Source organism: Pezoporus occidentalis, unplaced genomic scaffold, assembly GCF_034315485.1.
Source record: "Pezoporus occidentalis ecotype Australia unplaced genomic scaffold, CSIRO_AGI_Poc_V1 ctg19, whole genome shotgun sequence".
Lineage (NCBI taxonomy): Eukaryota > Metazoa > Chordata > Aves > Psittaciformes > Psittacidae > Pezoporus > Pezoporus occidentalis.
This window is the reverse complement of record NW_026913748.1, coordinates 11,878,278-11,892,011: the sequence shown is the minus strand read 5'-3', so window position 1 is coordinate 11,892,011 and position 13,734 is coordinate 11,878,278. Positions and strand designations below refer to the sequence as shown.

Here is a 13,734-nt window from a genome sequence, read left to right as displayed (position 1 = left end):
CAGTAGGATGCAAATCTAATGCTTTGATCTTGACCTGAATGCTCTTATCTGTTACTAAATTTCACAAAGAGAAACAGAAATGGCTTGAAATTCCCAGTTTGGTTGTAAGTTTGAAAGGAATTCTCCTAATTGGGTCTGAGCACCCCATGAAATAGGAGGAAGACTCCCACAAGCCCTCAACACTTCAGTGCCACCAAAGAGGAGCTCGATCTTGTTTCAGGCTTCAATTCACTGTCTAAACCAAATTTGATCTGATCCTAACTACATAATACATCAGAAGTGATTAATTGGACCAACTCTAACGCTTGAAAAAATGGAAAAAATTAAGTAAAACATTATAAAAAACCTCCAGGTTTACAGTACAGGAGGCTTTTAGGCTTTCCAAGAGCCATTCTCAAGGTGTAAGGCCCAGCTGCCCACTTCCTCCTCAGCAACACTCCTGCTGCCTTCAGTGCAAGCACAGCTCTGCCTGTTCAGGGAACACGCAAGGATTCTGATGTAGAAAACAGGAAAAAACCTTCTTTGCTAATAGGAAAAAAATCCTTATAATAATACTAATCTATTTATAATGGTCAAAAAAATATGACAGCTTACAACAGCGTCAGAGCAGCGCTTTGGCAATATTTTAGCATACTGTTGTATTTTTAGAAGGACTGTTCATTTACTTTCTCCTAAATGCCGAATTCTTATTTTTCAACAAACACTCTGTTTTTTGGTGTATCCATATGCCAACATCAGAGTGTTTTATATCAGGGTAAGTATGAACTGCAGGCAGAAACAAAGCTCCTGTACACACGTTGCATTACACCAGCACTGTCAGAGATGCCAAGAAGTCTCAATCTCCTCCCATGCTTTATGCAGCGATAGTTAGCTACGCCACTTGCAAACCTTCTTGGAACGCAATGGTACATTTTTATGATGAGTAACAGAAAACTGCTGTTTCTTCACCCTGAACATGGAAGAATTATCCCATTGTAAACAATACATCTGACAGTTTAATGATATTGCTCAACCTAACTGGTTTTGGCAAGCAGCACATACAATAAAAGTGCAGCAAGATGTATGTTTAAGCATGTTTGTATTTTCTCAGCACAGAGACCTCAGAAGGGTACCTTATCATTTCAAAATTCATTCGCAAGCTACCTGCATTCTGAAGTAAAAAACTGTAAGCTCTCTGTTAAGTCTCACCTGGTACTACAAGATCAGCACGATCATAGTCCCTAAGCACTTCTACAGCTGGAGCTCCAGCACATATAGACAAAATTCACAGGCTTTTATTTTCTCTCTGAAAAGCGTGTATTAGCTGCCATCGCTTACAAAAACTTATACTAAATTAACTACATGTGCACCCACATGTTAACTGAATTAACTCAAAACAGTCAATACATCTCAAATGTCCATCTGTTTACATAAGACACTTGCAGCTTTCAAGTCTTGTACTCCTTACAGTGTAACTCTCAACTGAAACAGTTTAGGTTCAACCAGAAAGCTCTGCCGCCGCATTTCCAGGCATAATGGCTATGTGCTCATTGGGTTTTCGTGTTTCAATCATGTCAGAACAGACATGCTATCCAGTTGCAAAATGCAGCAGATCCATGCCAGCCTCTCCCTCTTCAACTGGAGAAACCTTGTAAACTAAAGCTGGCTGTAACCTAGCAAGATAATACAGCTAAATTAAAAATAAAATGAAATAAAAATCTCCCCTTGCAACCCCAGTTTAATAGTTGTAAATAGTGCATTTTGCAGGATGAAGAATTTGTTTCTGAGGCAATAATGTATTTTCCAGTGCTGGGAAGGATTAAGAGGATATAAAAATAGCAGCAGACACAAGTAGCTGTTCTCAGGTAAGTTTCAGGTGTTAAAATATTTCGATGAAGAACTTTGTACTAGCTCCTCATGTATATGAAGCTGCTTTTTAATCTGAGTGGCTCACTTCAGCAAGGCTGCAGACAGCTAGCTGTATTTAAATTGGGAAGAGAAAAGCCAGGACACATTATCCTGCAGTCCTACAGCTGGAATTCAACCTCCTTTTTTAATTTGAACTAATGTTAATATTCTATTATTTGACAGAGACGGACCAATGTGAAGCTCTATTAAAAAAAAAAAAAAAGGATGAAAAAAAGAATAAGAAAATCTTCTCTAATTTTAGGATGGTGTTGGTTTTCCCCTTACGAGAGTTAAGCGGTAGCATTAACGATAAGAAAAGCTACCTGCACCAGCGTGCGAGACTAGCGTCTCAAAGAAAATAGTTGTGCTCAGACACCCTCCTCCTGGACGCCCCTACTGTATTGTTGCTGTTGCTGATGATCGCGATGTTGAACGCCTACAAATCTCCCACGTGCCTATTTCATTGGCCTGCTGGTTTAAAAAAAAATAATAAATAAATAAAGCTAGAGGCCATTATTCATGAGCAGTAAGAAAACAAATCACTCTTAGACCTACTCTTCTTGCAGATTCCCACACTTATTACCCAAAATCCCACAGCCTGCTATTGGTTCTACCCTTGACCAAAGTACAGGGCTGAGGCAGCATGCCATCCCTAGGGAAAAGCCGATCACGTTCCTCCCGGCAAGGGACTCCGGTTATTCTAGGATCTTAGGAGGGCTGGAACAAAGTCCCTTAACTTTTCTGAGAAGGCACAGATCCCTCCCATCACCGGTGCCTTGGCCAGCTCGACCGGGCGCCGGCGGGGACGAGCGCGGCCGCGCTCCCCAGCCTGACCGGTACATCATTTTTCCCCGACCCGTCTTCTCTTTGAGGGGAAAGCAGACGAAACGGGTGAACCCAGCCTGCAGCGCCCTACCACTGAGTCACCCTCGGACTCCAGCAGAAGCGAGGCACACGCCTCGTAGAAACATGTGAACAGCCCCTCCCGGTGCCCCCCGTTCCCCGGTGCCCACCGGTGCCCCCCGCGCCCCGCGGCTCGCCTCCCCTAGAGCGGCGCGGACGGCGGCCGCCGCTCGGCACTCACGCACGCACGCACGGAGAGGCAATTACAATAATTTAAAGCTTCCTGTCCGCCGGGATCCCGAGGGCTGAGCCATGCCTGGGCAGGGCGCGGAGCAGCGACTCCCCGCCACACCACACAGGCGTGGGCACCGCGGCCGGCCCGCCCCCAGCCCCGCCGGCGGCAGCAGGAGGAGGAGGAGGAGGAGGAAGGGGGGGGGCGTGACAAGTTGTGCCAAACTTCGGGAGGTGTACGAGCGCCCGGGAGGAAGCCGGCCGCGCTGACAGCCGGCCCCGCCACCGGAGCCCGCCCCTCCGCGCTGCCCCTCGCCGGGTCTCGCCAGCCCGTCCGCCCGCCCGCCGTCCCCCCGCCGCCCGGGGAGCCCCGCGGGGCGCTGAGCGCCCGCCGGCGAAAGTTAGACCAGCGGCCGACGGGCACCTACCCGCTAACTGCAATGTCTCCTCCGGGCGCGGGGTGCTAAGTGAGACACTGGTGGGGTGGGGAGAGGCAGAGGTGCGGGGAGGGACCGGGAGATGGGTGTTTGGTGATCTCTTCCTTTCTCTTCTCCCCTCCTTCCCCCCCTTCCCCCTTCTCTCTTGTCTCTCAAGGACGAGGTGAAATCCCTTTAGTGGTCATGAGGCGGCTTCAGAGACAAACAACACAATGCGAGTGCAAATAACAAAAGGAAAAAAAAAAAAAGAACACGAGAGGGAGAGGGAGACCAGGAACAATGGGGGAGGAGAGGCTCGCCGCGCCTGGCCGCCGCCGGCACCCTGGCAGAAGCAGGAGCAGGAGGCAGAGGAAGAAGACGAGGTGGCGGCCGCGGGGAGGGGGCTGCGCGGGGAGTCTCCTCAGAGCAGTCCCAAGCTCCTGCCCGCCGGCCGCGCACCGGGGCGGCCCTGCGGCTGCGGCGGGGCTGATAACGGTAAGTGACGCGCCCGCCCCAACAGCCATCGCCGCCACCATCATCATCCTCACCGTCCCTCGGGTGGGGAGAAAAGGGGGCGGCTGTGCCCCGGTTGCACGGGAAAGCGGCGGCGGGCACCGAGCCCTTTCCGCCTCTTGTTCAGCCTGGCAACTTCTTCACCGAGCGGGGCTGCCGTGGGTCCCAGGGACGCCGCTACCGTTTTCCTCCCGAGAGGCAGGCAGTCCCCGTCCCGCTCTCCGCTAGGAGTAAACAGCCGAGAGTTGCGTGTCCGTGTGCGTGCCCGTTAGCACCTCCCGCACCGTCAGCCCCTATCACACCGGTGCGACCGCGCACACACACAGCCGCCCGCCGCACCCTTCAGCCACCCCTCTCCTCATTTCGGTGACCCCCTCCCGGGCGCACGACGGGGAAGCAGAAGTTTGGGGTCTCCCGCGAGCTCTCCCCGGGGCCGATGACCAGGCACCGCCCCAAAAAGCCGCTTCGCCGCCGCCGGTGCCGTCCCGCCAGCAGGGTTACCTCAGCGCGGGCGGCCTGAGACGGGGTCCCAGGACGGACGGGCCGGGCAGCACCCGCCGTGTCACCGCTCCCCCAGGCAGGCGGGGAGCAAGCGTTGCGCCTGGCCCCGCAGCCCGGCTTTGCCCCGGACCCCCCGGTTACCTCATCATCATCATCTCCGCCAGCACCCCCCCGCCGCTCCTCGCTCGGCTGAGCGCAGTCGTGTCCCGGGCTGGCCCCGCGGGGACCTGGCTGGTGGGTCACGGGGCTCCGCGTACGGGCTGGGGTACGTCCGTGGGTTTGGGGTTGGAGGAAGGTGGATTGTGTTCTCTCGGCAGCCCTTTGCTCTGCCTGTACTTCATACAGCTGACCGGGAGCAAGCACCGCGGTTCCCGGGCGCGGGGGGAAGAAGCGGTGAAACCGGCCGCCGCAGCCTGGGGACAGGCAAGGGGGAGCCCGCCGGTGCTGCTGCTAATAAAGTCACGCTCTGCAAGTAAGAGGTTTCTCTCTCTTGTTTACTTACGGGGTCTTTTTTTAATGGAGAGGTTCGTACACGTGCTGCTGTGGAGCGGTGCAGCCGGCTTAGGCGGGGTGTGCCCCTCGGAGTGGGAAACGCAGCACGAAGCCAAACGGCTCAAAGAAGAGCAAGTTCGGTTATTATTCATCTCCACGAGGGAAGTCTTATCTTCTACAAATATTTGATACTGGGACAAGTCCTATAATTAACAAGAACAATCAAACAATTTCTCTGCCTTCTCGGGGATTTAAAAAGTCATCATCTGGAATTCATGAGCATTACAACCGGGTTTTTTTTTCTGCTTGGATGCATTTTTGTATATGATCTTTTCAGTGTGTGTGCGCGTCCCTAAGTAATTTTACCCTTTGATGCAAAAAGATGCAAACCATTAAGAGCACAGATAATAGTCACAATTGCTGAGTCAGTGAGACTTCAGCCCTCCCCGTAGGAGTGGGGAGAGAGGGTGGTAACCCTGATGGGAAAAAGGACAAACACCACAAAAAAAAAAAAAAAAAAAAGAGAGGTGGAGGAGTGTTTCTTTCTTGGCTTCCTCCCTACCTCTGTGGCAGGAACTCCCACGGGCGTCCTGTGGGTGGGATGGGAGCAGTGCAGAGCTAAGGCACGGCTGCCTGGCGGGAGAATGGCCAGTGATGTAAAGGTGCAAGCGTCTGTGCTCCCAGCTGGCCCCGAAACTTCTCTTACCGGAGAAGAAGCCAGCCTGGGAAAGGAATGGGAGTACCAAGCTCAGCAGCAGCATTTCTGATGCAGCATGAGCTTGGGGTGCCAGGGAGGCAGTGTGGCTTTCAGGACCTGTAGTGAGCCAAGCAGGCCAGATGTGTAGTGCCCCATGGCCCAGTTGTATCCCCAAAATACCCCAAACCACTCAAGCTTGCCTCATCTGGATCAAATTCAGACATTGAGAAAGATGACCACATGCTGAATGGCAAGAGTTTTACCCTGCACTGCTCCAGTCACCAAATTCTGTCCAAGATCTCACAGTGATAACCAAAGTCACAAGTCCTCAGTCCATGCCTGCTCATGCAACCCTCCAGTCTCATGGCTGGCAGCCCCAGTGCTGGCACAGGTAAGGAAATACATTGGCCGTGGAGCTCCACTCACTCTCAGGTAATCTCAAGCCTCAGGACCTACAGCCAGACTTCTCTGTGGTAGGCTGATAGGGGAATGTGTCCCCTCCCCACAACTTTCAGATCTCTTTTCTGTTGATACAATTCCCACCCAATTTTTTCATTCCCTCCAGCCCCCCCTTCACTTCTTGCTTTATGCCAACTTTTACAATCATGATGAAGTTCCTTGCAGTTCAACACAAGAAAGGAATTACAGTAGTTGGGTCCGAAACTAATCTGTAGTGAAGAGAAAAAGCCAAATGCGGGTGCATTTTATTGAAGATCAAAAGCACAATGGTGTGAGATTGTATTATGCTCTCCACAGGAGTTGTATTTTTCTACTACTACAATAGGATTAAGGTGTTCAGTGGAAAAGAGAATTACAAGGGGAAAAAAAAAAAGCCCCATTAGACTGGTACTGGCTGCATTTGAGTTTCTCTTAAATAATGGCAATATTTCATCCCTCAAGAACTCTATCATTCTGTTTCCAAACACTTTAAAACAATAATTGTTAAGGCCAATAATAATTTGATTTCTACGATTTGTTACTGAGGATTCATTCTACCTTTTGAGATATATATCTTTATATAAAGGATGTTACCATTTCTACATTTGCTCATTTCAAAAATTTCAGTCAACCAGATGCTTTTGAGTCAAAACTAAAGACATGCCCTTATTTAGCCCTGCATATTTGAGAGCACAGGATGTTAAATGTTAGTATACACAGGCTGGACACAGCTGGCAGCACAGATTCAAGCCACTTTTCCACCCTGAATAACTAAAGAAAGCACAAAAGAAAATTTTTGGCACGACTTACCCAATGAAAGTTAGTCTCCTGTGCAAAAAACTGCTGCCTGTTTTAAACCAGAAATTTGCAAAGCTTTGGCTAACTTTCAGTTTCCCAATACCAGGGAATTATAGAATGGTTTAGGTTGTAAGGGACCTTATAAATCATCTAGTTCCAACCCTTTCCACTGGACCAGGTTGCTCAAAGCCCCATCCAGGCATGGCTTGAGCCTGGTTCTCTTCCAGTCTTCATGGAACGTGATTGTGTTTAAACAATAGGTATTGCCTCTCCTTTAGAGTGAGCAGCACGCTTAGTGAACGTGGTTTATACACAGGTCCGCTTTCACTGAACTGACCCCAGCCCTATACCACAGGTTCAGCAATCGCCATTTTAAGCATGACTCCATAAGATAAAAACACACAAGCAGATCTCTTTGCTCGCACGGGGCTGATCTGGTGCCAGCTCTCCCTGGCTTCATCCCTTCAGTACCACTCTTCACGAGTGACTGTGTGTGCCTTCTTGCCTCATCCTCCTAGAAAATTCAGAGCGCTCCAGTGTTCTACTACATTGCAACCTGGAGCACTCATTTTCACAGGAGCTGGTGTAAAATCCTGCCTTTCTCATATGGAAGTGTTTTATTGCTACCTTTCAGAGGTATAAATTACAGCATTGAAGAACAAAGCCTGAGCCCTATAAACCAATATTACCTTTGTGCCAAAGTAATCCAATTAAGGAGGTACTGTGATAACCTTAAAGCCATATCAAAATGAAGAAATCACTTAGGAACTCACAAACATCTGTTTTTTGTATCAGAGTGCATCAGCACAAGAACACCCTTGTGGGGTCCTAATCAGCCAAAGTATCGCTCTCGTCTTCTACATTCAGCATGGCTTATCTGCTTCCCCATAATAAAATCAGGGTGATATTTGCTCTGATTTCTGGTAGCAGGAAAAGCCTCTGCTACTTAAATTGAAGCAATATGCTTCTATGCAGGTCCTGTCTCCTTTGCCCCAGAGGCAAGAGAAAATCCCAGGTATGATATTTCAAAAAGACATCCAAAATAACTTTCTACAAAATATAAAACATGCTGCTGTTGTGTCCCTGGATATAGGTCTCTATCCAGTATAACTGGTTCCTCAAACTAAATGATGAGTTGTGTTTCAGCAGAGTAACTGCTAGTCTTAAATGTAGTTTGGATCCCACATTTAGGCCCTATTAACTAAATAAGGAATGTATTTATTTTTAGTAGAAGGTGGGTACAAAATCTGAAAGAAACAGGAAATGCTGATTAAATTAAATGTTGATTTGGTGTTCTGTAATTTAAACTATTGCAGGCATGTGGAACGATTAAAAAAAAAAAAAGAAAAAGAAAAAAGGAAGCCAGTTAAAGAAGTTAAGATACTTGCTTTTAGTTGTCCATGCTAAGCAAAACTTAAGTATTACAAAAATCTATAAACAGCTTTCAGTTTCAGTAATGGATTAAAGGCCCAAGCAACACTCATCTATCATGCTACCATTAGTAACTCTTAGATTTCAATGAGATTACTCACATATATAAAAATAATCATAATCTACCAGGACACAGAGATTAATAAAGACAGTCACAAGGATGGATTTAAGAAGCTGGCTGGAACTTCATTAATGCAATATTTTCACTTGTCAAACAGGTGGGCCCAGTGCAGGGATTACAAAGCTACAAATTAGGGCAGATCTTCCCAAATCTCTCTTTTAGAATGAGCTCATATCTGAAACTCATCCCTCAACCCTTCCCCAAGAAGGACCTAGACCCTCCAACACTTCATTTAGCTTTGCTTCTTTCCTACGTACAAATCCAATTGCAAAGTTCCAGTTTTCATTTCAGCCTTAGTCCACACTGAACGTTACATAAAATTTTCCACAAATTCCAATAGGTGAATAAATGTGTATTATCATTTATTCCAAATCCAACTTTTCAGACTACCTGAGGCTCCATGGTGCCACAAAGGCCATGAAAATGGCCTTTTTATGCCTCCCCCAACTATATTTTAACGAAAGAACATACCTTTCTTGATACCAGATTTCCTCAAGTGCCAGCATCCCAAGACCAGAGTTTACATGTCATGACACAGAAAGAGAGGATTAATGTATCCTAAGTCAGCAAGATACCCAAACTCTAGGTTCACTTACATGGCTACCAAAAGCAAGGGAGCCAGTCAAGGATCACAGCTGGTAGTCTCGTGCATATGTTCTGGCCGTCCGCTTTCTTTCTTGGCTGTTTACCACACCACCAGGTTAATTAATAGTGTTTTTCATGGAGCCTCCACTGGAGGTGGAAGAAGCACTTGCAGGATGAGAAACCATGTGGTGATGCTTACTTACATATGGAGACCACTAAGAAAGCATCTTGAGTGGCTCAGCAGGGGTCGCTTAGGACTAATTAGTCAGGGCAGACCATTAGGATAGCACAAGTGTGGTACTTCCAGACCCCCAAGTAGTCCAGGTACGTCAGCATGGCGCAGCATTCTGCACAGCCTGCATGTTAAATTCAAGCAAGGACTGCAACAAGGTTTTCAAAGCGATCAGGAGTATTGGGTGCTCTAGGAATTGGAGAAGTTGTGGTGTCTCAGGCAGCACAGAGTTTTGCAAAAGCAGGTGTCTGAAGTTTTTTAAATCTAGCCCCATTTGTTAACACTGGTGATTGACTGAAAAAGGGAGGTAAACAAAATCATCTGTGACTTCTGAAAAGAGAGGCCAGTTCCTGCGAGTACATTTTTGCAGGACTTAGCACTTAGTGTCTTATCAGTAGCACAGGAACAGGGATTTGTATATACTGTTTTAGTAAGATTGGTATCTCTACAGTGCTCCTTAAATGAAAACAAAATAAAAAAATGCTGTAAAAGGACAGAAAAAATGACTCAATTTCCCATTATTGCCAAAAGCCTCTAATTTTGGAAATAACCAACCTTTGTGCCACTAGATGGGGGGGGGGGTGGGGGGGGTGTGTGTTAAATATATCTTTAGGTGCAATAATTAAAATAAATCAGAAACAAATCGTGACCCTGTTTAAAATTTAGCACAGCTGCTGTATGTTTATTATCCAGCACATACACAGTAAATAGTACCCTCAAGAAAAACAAACAAGCATAACAAAATCAAACAAAAATTAAGTAAAGAAGTGGCCAAATCCCCAGTCAAAGACACTGTTCTTTAATTTGTAATCTTTGTTTGAAAAATCATGCAGCGTATACACATTTTGCCACAGCATTCTTCAGGTAAAGTGTTTTCTTGCACTACCATCTTTCGTGGAGTAACACAGCTCCTAATATCCCCAAATTACTATCATAAAAACAAAAAGGAGAGGAGGTTGCAATGCAATGAAGTGTCATTTTGTATTTGTAACAGAGCAATCATTGATTTAAAATTGGCATTGGAGTTCCTTTTCTGAAATGATTGCTAGGTTAGGAAACAACAGTTTAAACAAGCAAGATCTGAATTTCTGAAGAAAGACTCAGGTTTAGCACATGTCCTAATCTGTGTTTTGACTATTAGATCTGCACGTTTCTCAGTGTGTGCACGTTCTATTTCTATGGAAGCATCCTATAGTAATGCTCATAAAATCGCTGCCTAGAAGGTCACACATCTTTATTTTCACCTTTAAAGAAAACACAAGTCTTACAATGTCAGATAAATAAAATTCTCTCAGAAACTTAAAGCCAGTTTCACTTCATACACCTGCTTGTGTGGTTACAGGTATGCAGTGAAGGATATGCAGTGCAAAATATTTTATATTTTGCTTTTACAGTGTGTAGGCATTCAGGCTGTTCACTACAAATGACTGCACAAGGTGAGAGGCACTGGAGAATCAAGCCCCAAAGATTTTCTATACTGGATCAGATCACTGGTGCATTAAGTGTGTCACCTCACAGCTGGATGTTCCAAAATGAACCTAGCTATCTCTGTAGTACTGTGGGAACTACTCTGGCAGTCAGATTGCATCCAGGAGAGGAGACTGGGTTTTGTCTTTTATTTTCTTAGTGTAACTATTCAGAACTGTCCTCATTTGTAATCAAATTGCTCAGACTTCCTTAACAGTTAAACAAGAGTATCTGACTCTTGTGGAACAGGATGTAAGACATGGCATTAGAAATCATAAATGGCATGGCAGGGGGACACACACACAACATGACACAACAAACAAACAAAAACCAAACCCAAACACTACTTTCTCACTATTTTCATGTTTCTGTGGTATAAGAAAATAGTCCACAATATCAGAAACACATTATAACTATGCCATAATTTACATCGTATTTTATACCGCAGAGCTATTTTGTGGAACTTTACAGCTTTGTATAGTTATCCATTTAAGTCAGAAATGTAACTTAATATTACATAAACAATAATTATATACAATGTGTAAATATCACCTAGCTATAGGAGGTACCAGATATCAGCAACATGAAGTAGCAAAAATATGTAAGCCCACAAAGCTGTCTAAATCTCTCAGAGGTTTCATATGCTGAACCTCAGTGAGAATGAGATTGAAGCTCGCTGCTAGTCAAGTCAAAGGCACAGATATTCCTAAAACATTTCAACATGCTGATTTCAGCATCTGAAAAATCCAAAGCCTTCTCCGTGCAGAAGAGCAAAACTTGTAGTGCGCATACCTGCTGTCTGAAAGTCAATGGCACTTACATGTGTCCCTAAATAGCTTTTCTGGAGCTCAGTTTCAGCCACCAAAAAAAAAAAATAAACCCACAGAGAAAATGCATGTGTGTACAGTCACAGCCCACCCCCCACCCCCCCACCCCCCCTTATGCTACTGGTTTGTATACTATTTTTTTAAGAGTTTCATGTCAAAAATATTTTTAAACACATGCCATATGACTGGTGATCTGGCTTCCCCAGATCACATCACAGCACATGAAAGCTTTCAGGGAGAGCATGTGTCCCACCATCCATTCACTCTTAGTCACTCTGACAGATAAGACTTGATTGCAAATCTTTTGCCAAAAAATAAAGGTCGTTCAGGAAAGTATTTTTTACCTTTGGTTTTGGGTTTGTTGTTTGTTTTTGGGTTTTTTTGACTCTGACAGAACTACTTCTCTCCAGACAAAACAAAGTAAAGAGATGAGTAAACCAATAATCTATTTCTGAAAAATGTTTATGTGAAGATAAACCTAAAATTTCACTAGTAAAAACAGCTTTTGTTTTGGATCGGTTTAGATGGGCTTATTTTCCTTTATGATCATGTAGTCGAAACATCTGATTGTGTGCGATCCGCTGCTGTAGGTGAAGAGCCCAGGGCCTGAAGTAGGGTTCAGCACAGCACTGTCACAGCATCTGCTGGAATACAGGGTGAGCCCCTGAACAGTGAGTGTTCCTGGGCAGGGATACCAGAGGTTTAGCCGGCACCAGTTTTGGGGCACTGGGCAGAAGAGTCAAAGCAGGAAAGAAGGCCCAGAAGAGAAGATGGCAGGTCATAGGGATGAAATGAAGATGGAAGCAAAAAGTCAAGTGGCTCTCTGGAAACTGCAGAAATGGATTTTAGGCATATCAAAAAAGCCACACACAGAACTCTTGTCAGACCAATAGGGGAGCTCTGCATTAGTGGGAGGTGGGTTGTCTGTATTTTATCTTTTAACTGACCTCAAAACAAACTGAAAAGTTTGGAAAACTCAGGTGGTCTCTGGTATGGACTTTAAACTCTATTATATTCATCCTCCAAGCCAGAAGCAGGGCTGGTATTTGTACACCCAGAGCAGGGATTAGAAGCCAGGTTTGCAGACAAAGAGCAAATCCAAGAGTTCACAGCAAGGGCTCTCCAACTATAATATTCCTGAAGTCCTCACCCAGCTACCAGATGCTTATATCTGGAATATTCTTCTCTTAGATTCATACTGATACTTTAATAGTAAAGACCTTCATGCAGCTGATTAAATTTTCCTTTTGAGAAAGGAGATTTTCAAAACCAAAAGTGACCATGAGATAAACTAGGAGCCAAAAGGAAGCAAAGACTGAACTTTGATCAACAACAGGCATGGGACAAGAGGAAGAGGCACCAAGGAAGACTGGCAGGGGCCCTGAACAGCATCAGTCATTAAATAGTGAGCTTTCACACTGCTTATGGTAGTTGGGCTGCTCCTGCTTTTGGGGTTTTGAAAGGCTCGCCACGTTCAGGATGATTAAATAATTAGTATTTGGTTTATAGCAGGTAACAGTGTTTTACTTGGGAACAGTTTACATCTCTTGAAATACTAAGGAGCTGGAAAAGCTATCTTTTCCTGTTTCAGCTTCCTTTTTTTCACAGTCACAATCTATTTAGTTGTTGAATAGTTGGAATGGCACTGAAAACTAATCACCATCCTACTCTCATGTTACCTTCCTCTAAAACCTGTTTACCCTACTCACCCGCTGTTTCCTAAAAAGCAGCTCACTGATAAGTGGCAGGATTACAATTTCCGTGGTGACACAGAAGAACGCACATAGATGAACGTTATTTTTGTAGCAAAAGGAATGATTTTTTTTGGACAGATTTATTCCAGAGGTGGTAGGCTCGCGATCCTGCTTGTTACTGTAATTTACAAGCTCACATCTTCACCCCTCTTGGCATAATCAATTCCCTGATGATCAATGTCCAGCCAGTGCTAGTGTATGCATGCGTGTGTCAGGCAATGAGTGTGCAATAGAGAGCTCAAGCTCCCCCCAGTCTGTGAAGCATGTGAGCATCCTATGACTGAAAATATGCTCCCTTGCATAATCCTGAGATTAGCAAATTTCTAGTAAAGGATGGGAGGAGGAAAAATGCCTAAGGTAAGCACAGAGGAAAACCCAAGGTAGGAAGGTAACCACAGGATTCATGCCCGGTTCCAGCTGCATCTCTGTCACTGCTTCCTGTGTGACCTGGAGTGAGAGGCATGTCAGCTCCTCTCGCTTCAAAATCCCTTCTCTGAAAAA

At 45.5% G+C, this 13,734-nt stretch overlaps 1 protein-coding gene and 1 long non-coding RNA gene across 8 annotated transcripts in view; one reads left to right on the top strand and one right to left on the bottom strand.

Moving 5' to 3' along the window:
- SOX5 (SRY-box transcription factor 5) overlaps positions 1-4,722 on the bottom strand; it is a 650,561-nt gene extending 645,839 nt beyond the window's left edge. For 4 of the 7 annotated variants that reach the window (XM_062616809.1, XM_062616815.1, XM_062616807.1 and 1 more), the window contains exon 1: positions 3,390-3,562. The gene's annotated coding sequence lies outside the window, so the exon portion shown is untranslated. Of the gene's footprint in view, positions 1-2,975; positions 3,115-3,389; positions 3,563-4,532 lie in introns of those variants that run through there. The other 3 variants (XM_062616810.1, XM_062616811.1, XM_062616812.1) reach the window with 3 other exon arrangements.
- Positions 3,241-4,867, top strand: LOC134162668 (uncharacterized). Its single transcript, XR_009964395.1, has 3 exons — positions 3,241-3,428; positions 3,556-3,872; positions 4,709-4,867. It is a non-coding gene; the product is annotated as an uncharacterized LOC134162668 (long non-coding RNA).
- The last annotated feature ends 8,867 nt before the right edge of the window (positions 4,868-13,734 follow it).